At 50.9% G+C, this 14,326-nt stretch overlaps 1 protein-coding gene across 6 annotated transcripts in view; it reads right to left on the reverse strand.

Moving 5' to 3' along the window:
• The window catches only part of STAG2 (stromal antigen 2), a 70,391-nt gene extending 62,550 nt beyond the window's left edge, over positions 1 to 7,841 (reverse strand). For 2 of the 6 annotated variants that reach the window (XM_048959394.1, XM_048959388.1), the window contains exon 1: positions 7,650 to 7,841. The gene's annotated coding sequence lies outside the window, so the exon portion shown is untranslated. Of the gene's footprint in view, positions 1 to 1,833; positions 2,311 to 2,378; positions 5,620 to 5,844; positions 6,045 to 7,649 lie in introns of those variants that run through there. The other 4 variants (XM_048959390.1, XM_048959391.1, XM_048959389.1 and 1 more) reach the window with 4 other exon arrangements.
• Between the last annotated feature and the right edge of the window lie 6,485 nt (positions 7,842 to 14,326).

Here is a 14,326-nt window from a genome sequence, read left to right on the forward strand (position 1 = left end):
AAGCCAGCAGCACGTTACAGGTAAGAAAAAAACAAACCGTGCTCCATCCCTGAAGCGTGTGTTTAATAAAATATTACCGTGCCTGGTAAATCAACTGTGCAAAAGCCAGCTTCACCTTTTCTGCCCAACCACTTCTTAGGCCACCAACAACCAGCTGCACCACAGAGGTGACAAAGCTACTGGGGCAGCCTTGCCTCCTGGTACCCATAGTTTCCAATGAGCTGCAGGTTTCTAGAAATAATACTTAGGAGAATTAATAAAAATATCGCTGCTTAAATATGAAAACTGAAGACACAGTACTGGAAAATCGTTTGACTGGGGCATGAGGACACTTCAGTGAGCGGGTGAGTCGCCCCGGAAAGGCAGGTTTATTGGCAGGGCCTTGTCACAGATACAGAAGTGAAGCTGGAGGCTGGGTACCAAGAAAAATAAAGACAGAAAATGTGACCAAAGGGAAGAGGAGAATGGGCACTGAAAGGTACTTCTCTCTTTTCCCACAGTAATTACCAATAAGGAGCATAGAGCATAATCAGATCCAAAACAGGTTTGTAGCTTCCCCAGCCTCCGTCATCAAGGACTACTTCCCAAACTTACAGCAGGGTACAGGCAGGGAATTAATTTTGCCAGCACCGTAAGACAACTTCAGTCCTTCCAACTGAGAGCAGCGTAAGTTCCCAGAGTGTGACTGCAAAAACACTACTTCTGAGGCACTCAGAGCACGGCAGGACCAACCCCTCCAGCGGGGTCCCCCAGCCTGACCACAGGCTGCCCCCCATCGCAGCGCCCAGCTCCGTTCCGCCCGCAGCTAAAGGAACAGCTTGGCACACGGTTTTCCAAAAGGCACCTAAAGCAACAATAAAAATAGAACAGCACATGGCAGCATGCCAAACCAGAACTCTCCCGTCAGAATACAGCTGAAGTACCAAAATAGGTGAAAATAATGACATTCAAAAATTACTTTTGCTGCTATTCTTACGTTATGAAGATCACGTTCCTTCTTTTTCAAGGTAATTGAAATGAAAGCAGTTAAGTCTGTATCCTTCTGACTTCCCATTTGTCTGCTACAAGCACAGCGAGGCCGTATTTACACTGCAGTCACTGCTCATCCTCATTTTAAAAGTTTTTACCAAGTTTTTACCTTGGAAAAAAGCACTGGAACGTGTCAGTTGCCTGCTTCCAAGATCACACGTGAAACAAAGGTTACTGCCAGTGGTCAGGACGTAGTGTCTTGTTACTCACACAAATTGAATTATTTGGCTACTGCATCCATAACCATACAAAATACCCTATTACAGGACTCGTATCATCTAAAATCACACTCAAATTAAAAACTAGAGACCTCAAATGCATGCTGCATTAATTACAAAACTGCATTTCTGACATTTATTACTCAAAGTGATTTTTATTACCCCTGTTTAACTACAAAATCAACTACCCACAGTCAGAGAACAAAAGTACCAGAAATAGGGACATTGAACAGTCCCCTCAAATCACCCCACACAAACTATCCTCAAACTCAATTCAAACAAATAAAACCAGCCAATTACATTACCTGCAAATTATCTGCTTACTAAGACTTGATATGGTCTAAATTCCCAGCGTTCATCCACGTTACGAGGCGACCTGAGATTTTTGCCCAAAGGAATAGCAAGTAATTGCATTAAAAACAGAAAGGTCTCTTTTTCAACAGCTTATCTTTATTTGCAAAAAAAGCAAAAGTCTTCTTTCCCCATCTGACGTGCTGCAAGGAAGGCACTCTCTCATAAAACTTATGCTGACATTCTAGTTACGTAAAAAAGGCAATTCAGGCATGGCCAAGAAGTGCAACATTACCTCAAAAAGTATTCATGTCTTTTGAGGCCAACGGTGTGTATGGAACAGTAAGAAAACAGCTGTATTAAGTTGTCTTTGCTGCCCGACGACTACAAGAGCATCTCTTCCAGAAAGCACAGAGTGCCCCACGTGTGCCCCAGAAGCAGCCAAGGCACCGCAGCAGCAGACATGGCACAAGTGCACAGGTGGCAGGAGCTGCCCTGCTCAATGCAGGCACACTGCATGGTAAAACCCATCACTTGATGCTTTTTTTCCATAATGTAGGAGTCACAGGCCAGTGTGTGGCAGTTTGCTTGTCACATCAACCCTAAGGCAATGGGAACAAATACAGGAATGCCTCCATCTTCAGAAGCTGCACAGAAATCTGCTGTAAAAACCAAATCTTCTTCCACTGAACCTGAGCACTCCTGCTCCTCTCCTCTAATCCAGCAACTAATATTCACTGAAATAAATGCAAAGAGAAGTAAGATGTACGAGGCAATGTAAGTGCAGCACCAACAATCCATGAGACTGGAGAACAGAAAAGAAAGCAGGTACCAGCGCACCAAAAAGCCAGGCATGCTTTCCACTCCAGACACTTGGCTTCGAGTGGGCACTGTCACTTCTCAATCACAGATCAGTCAGTCCTCCTGTGTATGCCAGTCTTCTCACGTCTACACGTTCTTCCAGTCATACTCTTATGCTCTTTTACAAAAAAATACTTCTTCCCTCAGTGAAAGTTATAGCAACCTACAGCAAAACAAAACAAACACAGAACACAACAGAGCAAACAGTAAAGTACATCCAGGGCTACACAGCAGTTGCGAGGCAGTGAACTTTTAATTTCCATCTGACGTTGCAATAAGATGAAGTAACAGCATACAAATGTGGGTCCATGTGCACCTTATTTCTACACTCATTGGAATAAATTGGTTTAAAAGCAGATTGTGTTTCTCCAAATGACTGCAGCCACTGAAGACCAGAAAAGAGCTGTCACTGAAATACAAAGGGCTACCTAAGAGCCCTCCAGGACCTTGATTTTCCACGTCCCCTTCTCCAAAGCCAGGTGCCAGACCTCCTCAGCTCCGTTCAAGTCCAGGGCACTCAGTGAGATGAAGGCAGGGAGCCTCACGTGCCTTCTTTTCCACCCAGTACCTCGCCCATCTGTGGTTTCCTTAATAGCACAAAGCTTGGAAATAAACAAACACTAAAAACACAGCACTGTGAAACGCAGCAGTGCTGTAACACGTTTAGGACTTGATCCTGGCCACCAAACTGAACGAACGTGAAAAGAAGGCAGCTTTTGCACTGATACCTTTGAAAACGTTTGACTGCTCAGAGAACAGTCCCTCAAGTTTCCCAACACGAACAAGCCAGCACCAGCACCAAATTCATCTGCATCTGAATGAGGGCCTTGTTCAGGAGCTTCTCTAACTCCATGTTTACTCTCCAAAAGATCCAACCTGACCAGATCTTGTGAACCACAACATGAGAAAACTGAGTTCAAAGAAAACAGATTCCAATAAAATTTTGTATGAATTCACATTCTGAATCTCCAGCTCCCAGAAGTTCTCACTGTACAACACAAATAAATATCAGACCTTATCATGAGTCATGTCACATTTCAAGGCCCCTCCTCAAACTGCAGATATCTGACCTGTTGGAAACAGGTGTCTTTTTTCAAATACAAAAAGCCAACTGATGGCACTGGATAATCTTTAGATGCAAAAACCATTGACAGAATGGTGAAAAAGTCGAATGGTGAAAAGAACCTTTATAAAAACATACTAAAACAAGCTCTTCAGCTACGCAGCCATAACACAGCAAAGCCTACCCAAAGGTCTCCCTGCCAAACACACCACACCAGGACAAAACATCCAGCACCCCTGCCCTGCAGGCTGCCCTGCCAGCACGGCTTCCCCACCATGCCGCTCCATGGTGCTATGGGAGGCAGGCCCTCAGCTGCCCCCAGTGCCTTGCAGCCACACGGGCTCCCAGAGCTGATCCAGGAGCCCAGTGCTGGCAGCATTACGGCCCAAACTGGGCACACGGTGAGCTCCTCCCTGGCAGAAGGAATCCCAGGACTTGTCCAGGGGCACGCAGTCAGGACAGGACAGAAGGGGACCACTGAGGTCAGTGACAGAACAGTTTGAGACCATCAAAGATTCCCATTTTCACTTCAGAAGTGGAAGTGATCTTAAATGTCGGACTGCTCTGAATCTCAGCCGATGCGCTAGGACTGCACGTCACATGTAAGTTTTTGGGATGTGTGGAACAGCCCTTTCCACTCCACCATGAATTCACTGTGCTCAAGCTTCCTGTTCCCCATCCAAAGCCCCACTTGCCCACACACCCATTTCCCAAGGACTGGTTATTGCTTCATTCTCTCCCTTCTTTGTCACTGATCCTCATATAAGAAAGCTGAAGTTTTCATAATGTGGACATATTTGTTTATACCAAGAAAATGACCAGAGCTTAACAGTCTTAAGCTGTTAATAACGTTGGCTGCTATCAACCAATTCCTTCCATTAAAGGACAACTACTGAAGCAGATGAAGCCCAGAAGAACAGCATCCAGCTGACAGAGGTACAATCTATAAGGCATCCCTCACCCAATCTGTTCCCTTGATTCCTCACCCAAGAACAGACAGTACCACTTTGGAAATTCACACCTACAGCATCTGCTGAGGGTTTTAAATTACTTGGAGAAGAAACGGTCACACCGTTGGCAGAGATCACAGCGAGCTCAAAACCTCAGCTCCTTCAACAAAGCACAGGATTGCAAGAACACAACCAAGAGGCCAAAATAACCAGCACCAACACTTGCTTACTTCTGGGATTCACTTGATAAAAACAAGCAATTCAAGTGCTGAAGGGCCTCTGTGAAACACACAGCACACAATTCCAGAAAACCAAACTTCTATATTTGCCTGCAGCAACAAACTGAGGCAATACCACTACAGACGAGAATGACAAATGGGGACACTCCAATCATTCTAAATTTGAACTGCAAATGACAAAGAACAATGTAATAAAAAGGTTCACAGCACTCTGATGCTAAAGTCATCCCATGATTCAACTAAGCCTCCTGTACTTGCTTCCACCACCGAGTGCTCACTTTCAAGTGGTCTGTAGCCTGCAGCTATCTTCTATAGGCGACTGCAGTGCCATGCAATATTCAAGAGAACCTGTCCACATTGCTTTGTTTAATACACAAAACCTAAGAACATTGATGCTGTTCATAGACTGGGTTGAAACAGAATAAGGAGATCATGTATCAATGTTATCCACATGGCTTCCAAGTGGGAGTGACTTCATTCTATACATCTGCATCTTTAAATGCATTAGGATGTAAACCAGGAATGCTATATATTTATGGAATCTGAGTCAACAACCAGCTAGTCTAATATTCCTATTTCAAAAATTGAACGCTCTTTAAGCAAATAACGACTTTCAAACTATTTCAATAAGCTACGAAGCTACCAACCTTTTGTAGTTACAAAGATTCCAAATATATTCTATGCACTGAACTCTGAGCACTACAAACCCCTTTAGTGGCACCGGTGAGCTCTGCTTTCAACTGCAAACTGTGGAGACCTGGTGAGCCAAAGAGCCGTCCACAACTTGAGCCAGAGTGGTGCAGCAGGGCACCAGCCGGCCCTCACAGCACTCATGGGCTGCACTCGGCTCTGACCTCCTGAAAATGTAAATGAGAGGAAGAAAACCACATACACAGCTTTGGCCCAGGTAGGCAACAGGGGAGGTGTCTGAGCGTGATGAAACTCCACAGCCAAACTTACGCATCTCCCCAGCCCCAGTGTTGTTTCCTGTTTGTTTACCCAACGGTAAACTCACCGCAACAGCCCCAACTTCCCAGATTTCCCTCCCTGGCTGCTCAAAGGGCACAGGACGGCGGGGCCCTGCTGCCATCATCAGAGGTTCACCCGTGCAGGGAGCGCTGGGGGCGAGCAGGCGGCACCAGGAAGGCGCAGACGAAGGCCCGCGTCGCACTATCGCTGCGGTATTCGTGTACCTGCGGTAACTGACCCACACGCGGGCGTTCTGGCGAGCGCCGGGCAGATCCACGCCCCAGGAACGGCAGGAAGGGGCGGAAGGACGGCTCTAGGGGAGGGGGCACGGAAACGGGGAAGAGGCGGGCGGAGAGCGCCCAGAAGCGGCGGGGAGCCGCCGGGACCCGGCGCCGGGGGGCCGCCGCGCCGCAGGAAGGGCGCAGCACCGCTCGGCTCCTTCGAAAAGGGGCTCGACGCCGCCGCAGGGAGCGCCGAGGCGGCCGCGCGGGGCTTCGAGGCCGGCGCTCCCGGCGGCGTTCCCTCGCCTACCGGCCCCGCGAACCCGCACGGCTCCGGGGCCGCGGGCCGGAGCTCGCCGGGCGACGGGAGGAAGCGGCCGCCTCCCGCCCGCTGCCGGCCAATGAGCGGCGGGCGCGGGGCGGGCGGGGCGCGGAGGCGCCCGGCGGCGGAGCAGGCCCGGCGGGGCCGCGCGTGACGCACTTCGGTAACACGAGTCCCGCCCGGCGCCGCGCGGCCCCGGCCCGATGGGCCCCGGGAAAGGGGGGGGCGGGGGAGCGGGCGGGCTGTAGCGGGAGGGGCAGCGCTTCCACACGGCCCAACACCGAAGGGAAGGGAAGGCGGGCGCGGGTTGGGGCCAGGCAGCGCGGAGAGAAGGGCGAGCGGGGCTACGGGAGCCCGCGGGGAGCTGAGCGCGGAGCCGGGGGAGAAACCGACCGCGAACGCAATAATAAAAAGGAGAAGCCCCGAGCTCCCGGCCGCGCCGAGCTCCGCACCGCGTCGGCGGCTGGAGTTGGATCCGGGCTTTATTTTATGTTATTTTGGCCGTCAGTCCGCGTACAGAACACGAGCGGGGCAGCAGCTCGGCCGTGCAGGGCGGAGCGCCCCGAACAAAAGTGGCGCCAAAAGCCCCCGGCACGGCCGCCGACCTTCCGCCTCCTCCTCCTCCCCCACCGCAGCCGCCCAGGCTCCGGCTGCACCCCGCCGCACGCGGCCCGGCCCGTTTCGCGCACAGTCAGTCACCGCAATCACCACCGGCAGCGCCGCGCCGACCCGCCCGGCTCTACGCGCTGCGGCGGCCGCCCCGAGGCGCTCGGAAAGGCCGCGGGGTCCCACAAAGGCCCGGCCGCGCGAAGCGGGGCAGCGCAGCTACAGCGGGCGTCGTCGGGGCGGGGGGGGAAAGAACGGCCCGGGCCTTCGGAGCGCTCCTGCCGGCCCCGCTCCGAGCAGAATGAGCCCACGAAGGAGCGCGTCGCGCCGAGCCGCGGCCGAGCGCCCTCGGGCGCGGGCCGCGATGTCCCCGCACGTCCCGGCTCGGCCCCCGGCGGCCGCCGCTCCGTTTCCCGTCGCCCTCCTCCGCTCCGGCCGTGCCCTCCCCGCCCGGCGGCGCGCACACAATGCCCGGGTCCTCCATCTTGCCGGCAGCCGCCGCTCGGCTCGGGGGAAGGGGGAGGAGGAGAAGGAGGTTCTCCATTTTAGCTCGCCGAGCGCCGGGCCCGGCCTGCCCGCGGCCCACCCCGGGGCGGAGGAGCCGTGCCCGCGTGCCCCGCGCCGAGGGGCCGCTTTCGGGGCCCGCCGCTCTCGGCCGCTCTCGCGCCCCCTCCCCGCCGCGCGCGCGGGGGTGGGGGGTGCCGGCGCGGCGCGGGGCCCGGAACGTTTTGGCGGCTCGGCCCCACCGTCCTCCATCTTGGCCGCGCCGAAGCCCCGCGGCCCGCCGCGCCCCGGCCCGGCCCCGCTCCGCCGCCGCGCGCCCCGCTCCCGCGTCCCCCCTCCAAACTTCCAGAAGCTTCGCCGCCATTTTCTAACTTACCTTGCCCAGCGTCGGCGCGGGCGGAGAGGAGGCCCGGGCGCGGCGCCGCGCTCCTCCGTTCCCGGCTCGGCCGCCGCTCGCGCGCCCGGCCCGGCCCGGAGACGTGCCGGCGGGGGGGTCTGGGCCCGGCGGGGAGCGGGCAGGTTATTTAATTTGGCGGCGGCGCCGGGGATTGTTTGGGGTGTTCGCGGCTCGGCGGCTCGCGAGCGAATGGAGGCCGCAGGCGCCACCTGGCGGCCGCCGGGCGCGGCCCGCTCTCCTGGGCGTGGGGCGACATCTGCCGGCCGGCCGCGGCGAGCGGCGCCGCGCGGGGTAAACAAGGCGCTGCGCGTGCGCGGCCCGCTCCCCGGCTCGTCCGGGCGCGGAGCCACGGGGCCGCGCTGAGGAGAGCGCCGGGCGGGGCCGAGCCGCGGGAGGAGGCGCGGCCGCCGGCTTCGTTCGCGGGGCGGGATCGGGTGACCGAAGGGCGAGGGAGGAAGGCGTCCGGGAGGGCCGGCCGCGTCCGCGGGCCAGGCTGCGCTCCGCACGGTTCTTCTCGGGCGCCGCCCCTCGGAGCTCCGCACACGCAGGCGACACGGGGCGCTTCGGCGCGGCGCACCTACGTGCTGCGTTTGTCTCTCAACTCTGTTCGTTTTGTGTTGTTTTTTTTTTCCTTGTGCAATGCTGAGCTCGCAAGCTCCTGCTTCCACCCCGCAGCACCGCCGCTCGCCTGTGGGCTCCCAAAACTTGGAGCTTACCTGTAAAAACGTGCGATTTCTTTTTTTCTTGTGTTTTTCATCTCTAAGGACTTAAACGTGCTTATATTTGGAAGTAAAAACAAGTTCTGTTTTTTTTTTTCCTGTCTTGTGCAATGCCCAGCACGGTGCTCGTGCTGTGTGCTCACTGCATTACTTCTGTAGGAAAGGTTGGAAAGAAGCCTTGAGTGAAGAAAGGCAGGAGAAAGGTCTCCTTTTAGGGCACGTGGGAATCCTGAGCCCCAAGTCGTAAGCCAGCGCTCCAGGTTTGGTTGCAGTTGTTATCTGCAGTGTGAGCTGCCACTGTGCAGATTGTAGATATGTGTGGAAATTGTGAATAAAACACTGTTAAAAAAATAAAAATACAAATAAAAACATATGTTCCAAACTTAATCATAGCATGTATATATATATATTACACATGGTATTCAATTACACATGGAAAAAAATCAAAAGGAGCTGAGCCTATTTGTGTTGTCCCCACACCAAGGTAGCTTCTGACAGCTGCCAGACTCCTCCGTGAGAATAAACAGCACGCTCCCAAAGCCAAGGCTTTGCCTGCACGGTTTCAGCAGTGGCTACTCGCACTAAAACCCAACGTTTTGCAAAGATTAAAACACTTTACTGCAAGAGCTGGAGAAGCACTGGGCGCTGCAGGCGGCCTCAGTCAGCTGTGTGGAAAACCCAAGCGCTCAGATACACGTCAGGTATGCGGTGCAATTTGACACGCTCGACCTCATAGCTGAGATTTTTTTAGGTAATTGTGTTCAACAACGAAAACGTGACATTATTCTTAGGGCGCGGTTTGGAAGGAATGCATGCACAAGTGCTGACAGCGCCGTGGCAGGTACAAAAGCTGACTCAGACCTGAAAAGCTCAGATTCATAACACTTCTGCACGTCCTGACTCATCTGACAGTTGGTTTTGTGCACTTGTGACAACAGCGTGGAAGCTCTCCAGAGACCCGACTCCAGGTGCAGCAGCACAACGCCAATCGCTGGGCACACAGACCAGGAGGATTTCCACTGCCTCCCAGTTGCTCCATTCATCTGCAGACACTGCGTAAGCAGAACTTGCATCATCGGAGAGGTGGGATGGGCCATTTCTTTCTAGAGAGATTGGTTTCTTTTCTTTTTTTTTTTTTTCCTCCTTCTGCAAACCAGATCATTTCTCAGATGCTATTTAGAGTACAACCACACAAACAATTCAGTCAGCACAACTGGAGGTGCAGGAGCTCCTCAAGGCCCTGAAAGTGCCTGTCTGTTCTGGAGGACAGAAGATCGGGTTTTTCTTCGCCCAGCTGCACCCAGGAAGAATTCATCCTGCAGAACCACACTGAGATAAGAAAGCAAACAGAAAACAGTTTATATGACACACAACTGAAAAGCAACCACAACAATCTCAAGCTGTGTACAGGAGTACAGGAGACAGAATAGCGGAACAAGTTCTGAACCACGACATTTGTTGTGAAAGACAAAAGACAAAAAAGGCTCCACAAAGGCTCCGCGTTCTGCTATTTTTCCCCAAAAAGAAAATCATTCTCCTGAGCCCAAGCCTTCCAACACCTATAGCAACAGGGGAGATGTGTTGAAAAGCCCTTCTTGCTACATAACTACTCTTTTCTAAGGACAGTTCCAGATGTGTTTTGACCCATTTTCAAAACCTGTGAAGGAACCAAAGAACATCCTGAAGGGTCTGTGTAGAACTGCAGCATTCCAGCATGTTCTCCAATAAAATAACAATTCCGAAATCCGCCATCCAAGCATGAGGAAATAGAGACGTTTTACAGCTCTCACCTCACTAGAAAGGGTTTGCATCTGACAGAAGAGCTGTGAGAAAGATGGGAGGAGAAAGAACTTTATGGGACGACATCACCTTTCTTACAACAGTCACTCTTAAGACTTCAAAGTCCACCATTACGGATAGTGAGCCCAATTCAGAGATGATTTAACAATGGCTTTTACAACAGGGATTGTTACAACACTGGATCCAAAGAGAGCTCTTGATCAGTCACCCATTTAAGAAACAGTGCTAGGAAGGGGCAGATAGTGAACTAGTTCCGTGTCTGATTAATGGCCAGAGCTGCTCGGGCAGATCAGAACACCCCCAGGCTGCCAGATGGCTGATTCATTCCTCCAGGCAGGAGACTCGTGCTCATGTTGCTCCCTTTGAGAGCAACAGAATAGGAAATTGCTCTGCAATTCTGTTTCCTCTTCTCTATTTTTAAAAATAAATAAATAAAAAGCACATCCCTTGACCATTCCTTTTATCTTTTCTAAAGATTTGCTTATAAGTGTTGGAACAAAAAGAAGAGGGAAAAAAACAATAGAATTGGTGCACTGGATTAATTGCAAGGAGAGGTGGTGACCTTGATCACCTGTATTAAATAAGCTACAGCCATATTTTTATCTGTCTTGCTGGGGACAGGGACAAAAAGCAGTCTTCCCAGTCCAATTTTCTTTCTCCAGTTTCTGAAACTGACTCAGTCACTCTAGGGAAATCTGCTCTGAAACCTTTTGGAGATGAGCTGTTACATAAGAAACTAAAATAAAGACCAAGAAATGGGTTACTTTCCCCTAACTCACAGAGGGAGATTTCACATCAGTAGCTCCTTAGGCCTTTCCCTGTTCTGTGAATAACTTCTTCCTTTTGTGGTTCACATAAATCACCCTTTTTGCTCCTGCTTTTCACCAGTCTTTTCCACCCTACTCAGCTCTGAATTTTCTTGGATTCCATTTCTTCCCAGCGTGCTCTCAGACCCACAGAGGCGTGTGGAGTCACAGCTCACAGCTTTGTCACTTCCCACTTTGCTTCACTCTTGGTTCTAGATATGAATTAAAACTCTAGCAAGTTTTAATTCATATCAAGCTTTAATGGCACAAACGCCTTCCTGCCATTCTCCCCTCAGCTGTCCGCCTGTGCCACCTGCTTGCCAGGGCCCTGCTCTCGTTCCCATATTTGAGGTGAGGGGCTTCTTGCTGCTAGTTCTCCTTCTTTGAGATAATAACCCCATAGCCACATTTTAAAGCTTTCATCATTAAACTGTGTAAAAGCCAAACTAAATATTGGGAGGAAATAATGAAAAGCCCTTCTCCTAGTTAAGAGGAGCTGCCCTTACTGCAGGCATGACTTCAGCCTTACAGATCTGACAGTGAGCATTACCACTCCAGCCCTCCACTGAGCCAAGGGCAGGATCTACTCTTGTTCCCAAACCAGGAGGCTCCAGGAGTCAGAAGCAAGCCTTCCACTCAAGCAAAGGGACCACGGGGCAGGCAGTGCTTTGTGAGTTGGGCGCCACGGCAGCATTGGTGACAAGACCTGCAGAAGAGGCATGTGTACACAGAGAGGCAGGAGACAACAGACTGTCCAACAACAAAAAGATGGAGTGAGAAGCAGACGATGGCTGCCATGAGGCTAGGTGGGCCCAACAGCAGCAGCTAGCCCTGAGTGAGGAGGCACCTTGAGTTGGGACAGTAAAACCTGCGCAGAGACCCCACAGTACTGTGAACACAGGGCTGCTCTGCTCCCAGGAGCATGCAGCACACAGCAGCTCTCAGCTGCTCAGCTTTGTAGAACCACAGGCCTCTCTGAGACGGTGACACAGAACCGGGCTTTACCTGAGATGAGAAGGAAGGCAGCTGGCTTGTGGTTAGGTGAGTAGAACTGGGACAGAAACATTGTTCTGCAGCTTAAGCTCTGCCCAAAATCACAGAGCGAAATGATGATAAACAAGTGAAGTCAAATATATTTATCTTTAAATTGTCATCAGCAAGCTTTGAAGAAAATGATCCATCAAATAAACAAGTCAGCTCCCTCCTGTCTTTTCAAGCAAACACCCATTTTGGATATTGACAGTGGATCAGTTTATCTTGGTCTTTTCCCCACAAACTGCTGAGGCCAGAGCTTGGGGAGTGCTGCAGTGGGAGCATGTGCAATGGGGGTCGGTGCCCACAGGACAGATAAGGTTAAGGAGCAGATTACTCCTTCAGATAAGCTTGCATGGTTTTCTGGGCTGACTTAGCAGACTCCCAAAGTTCTACCTGTATCTTTGTCACCGTTTCATTTAGTTTTCATCATCAACCAGCTTCAAGGTTTCTTCCTGAAAGTCTTTCCTATCCGGTATGGGGCTCAAGGGTGCTCTTGCTGCCTGAATCCCTGATACAGCATAAGGTACAAACAAAGCAAAGTGTGATCTCGTCATGGAGCTGCAATTGAGATTTTCTTTTAACAAAGCAATGCATGACAAGTAGCAGGCAGTGCAACAGTTCGTTCGTGACATCTTGGCAGCTTGCACAGATGTTCAAAACAGTTAAGATAAAAATACCCTTTCAGAACGCAACTTCCTTTAGCAGGGTTACAGAAGTACTGCAAGCCTCAACAGCAGCAGCTGAAGGGCTTCTCCCTCCACAGGGCCTTCTGGGAGCACTAAGCACTGAGGACAGCAGACCCCATTGGCTCTCCCATGTAACGCTATCAGGGTCAGGTAATGGAAAAGGAGGTAAAGGCAGTCCTGGATTCCTGAACTTATGCAAGAGTTCCAAGAGACTGCCACAGCTTGACACCTGCCTTTGAAAAGCCCGTATTGAGAAGATAACTTCTAGAAGATAACCATTTGCTTTAAGTGATGAATCTCATCGTGCTGTGCAAAAGTAAGTTACACAATTAGTAATCATCCAAAGGCAACTAAGTAGTTTTCACCTATCCTGCAGTAGCAGATACCTGCAACAAAATTAATAGCATTTTCTTCCAAATTTTCTCAAGGGTTTTGCTTAGCCAAGCAATTTATCACTGGCAATGCACTGTCTTCTTCCCTGCCCCAGGAACAAAGTGAGTTTTTGTGCTCTGTCAGTCACAGAGCTGTTATTCTCTGAATCAACATTTGTAATTCAGTGTAACGTTAACATCACTATTGCTTAAAAATGGAGTCCTGGTTAAAGAAATTGAGGATAAAACTGCTGAAATTCAGTTTCTGTGTATAATCACAGGTCACTGGCCCCCTCACAGAGAGCCACTTCACAGTTATGGCTCGGTAATTTCTCTACAGCAGCATCAGCACATCCCTTGAAGCTGCCCAGCAGTGGCTCACAGAGACAGAGGTACTGTCAGCAACCCAAAGCAGTGTGAAGGCACAGCGAGGAGAGCTCTTCCTCATCACATTTCCCAGCCACTCAGCAAAACTCAGTCACACAGAACACAAAACTAAAAGGGGGTGAGGGCAGTTGAGTATTAACTCATAGTTGAGCTCCATGAGGAATGAGAGCAATCTCACCGGACCAGTGGCGGTATGGAGAAGGCAGCCAGCGCTCTTCTCAAAGCAGCTCCTGGAGGCAAGGCCAGCACAGGAGACACTGTCACACGCTGCCTGGGGCACCCAGCCTTCTTGCTGGCAGGAGTCAATCTTGCACCAGGTGGAAGGTATAAGAAGAACACTGTTCAACAACTTGGTCACTTATCTACCTCCACAGAAAGCACTGCTGAAGCCAGGCAGATCTGCACGCTCTTCACTCTGTGGCCTTTTAGGGTAGGCCTTGCACATGATGCACTACAGCTCCCATGCTTTGAGAGGCAGGGCAGATTCTCTTCTGAGTAGTTACTAAATCTGATGGTCAGCAAACTGTATTCCATCTTGTTCAATTTAATTCTAATATACAACACTTCAGCTTGAAGTCTTCCACAAATGCAGTAATCAAGTGTTTGCATTAACATCTCATCCAAGTGATTTCATTTCTAATAGCCTACTATATTTCGTTTTATTAATTTTAACAAAAATCAGTATGAAAGCTGACTTTAAAAACCCACATCCTCAGTTAACAAAAACACTTTCAAAGCTTCAAACTATGTGTCCTGTAGCTCCAGGCCACGCATACAGCTAACCAAAATATGCAGTTGGGTTTTCATCATGGTCAAAACTACTTATGCAACATTAAAAGAAGTTTTAAAAAA

The sequence above is a fragment of the Lagopus muta genome, chromosome 13 (genome assembly GCF_023343835.1).
Source record: "Lagopus muta isolate bLagMut1 chromosome 13, bLagMut1 primary, whole genome shotgun sequence".
Taxonomy (NCBI): Eukaryota; Metazoa; Chordata; class Aves; order Galliformes; family Phasianidae; genus Lagopus; species Lagopus muta.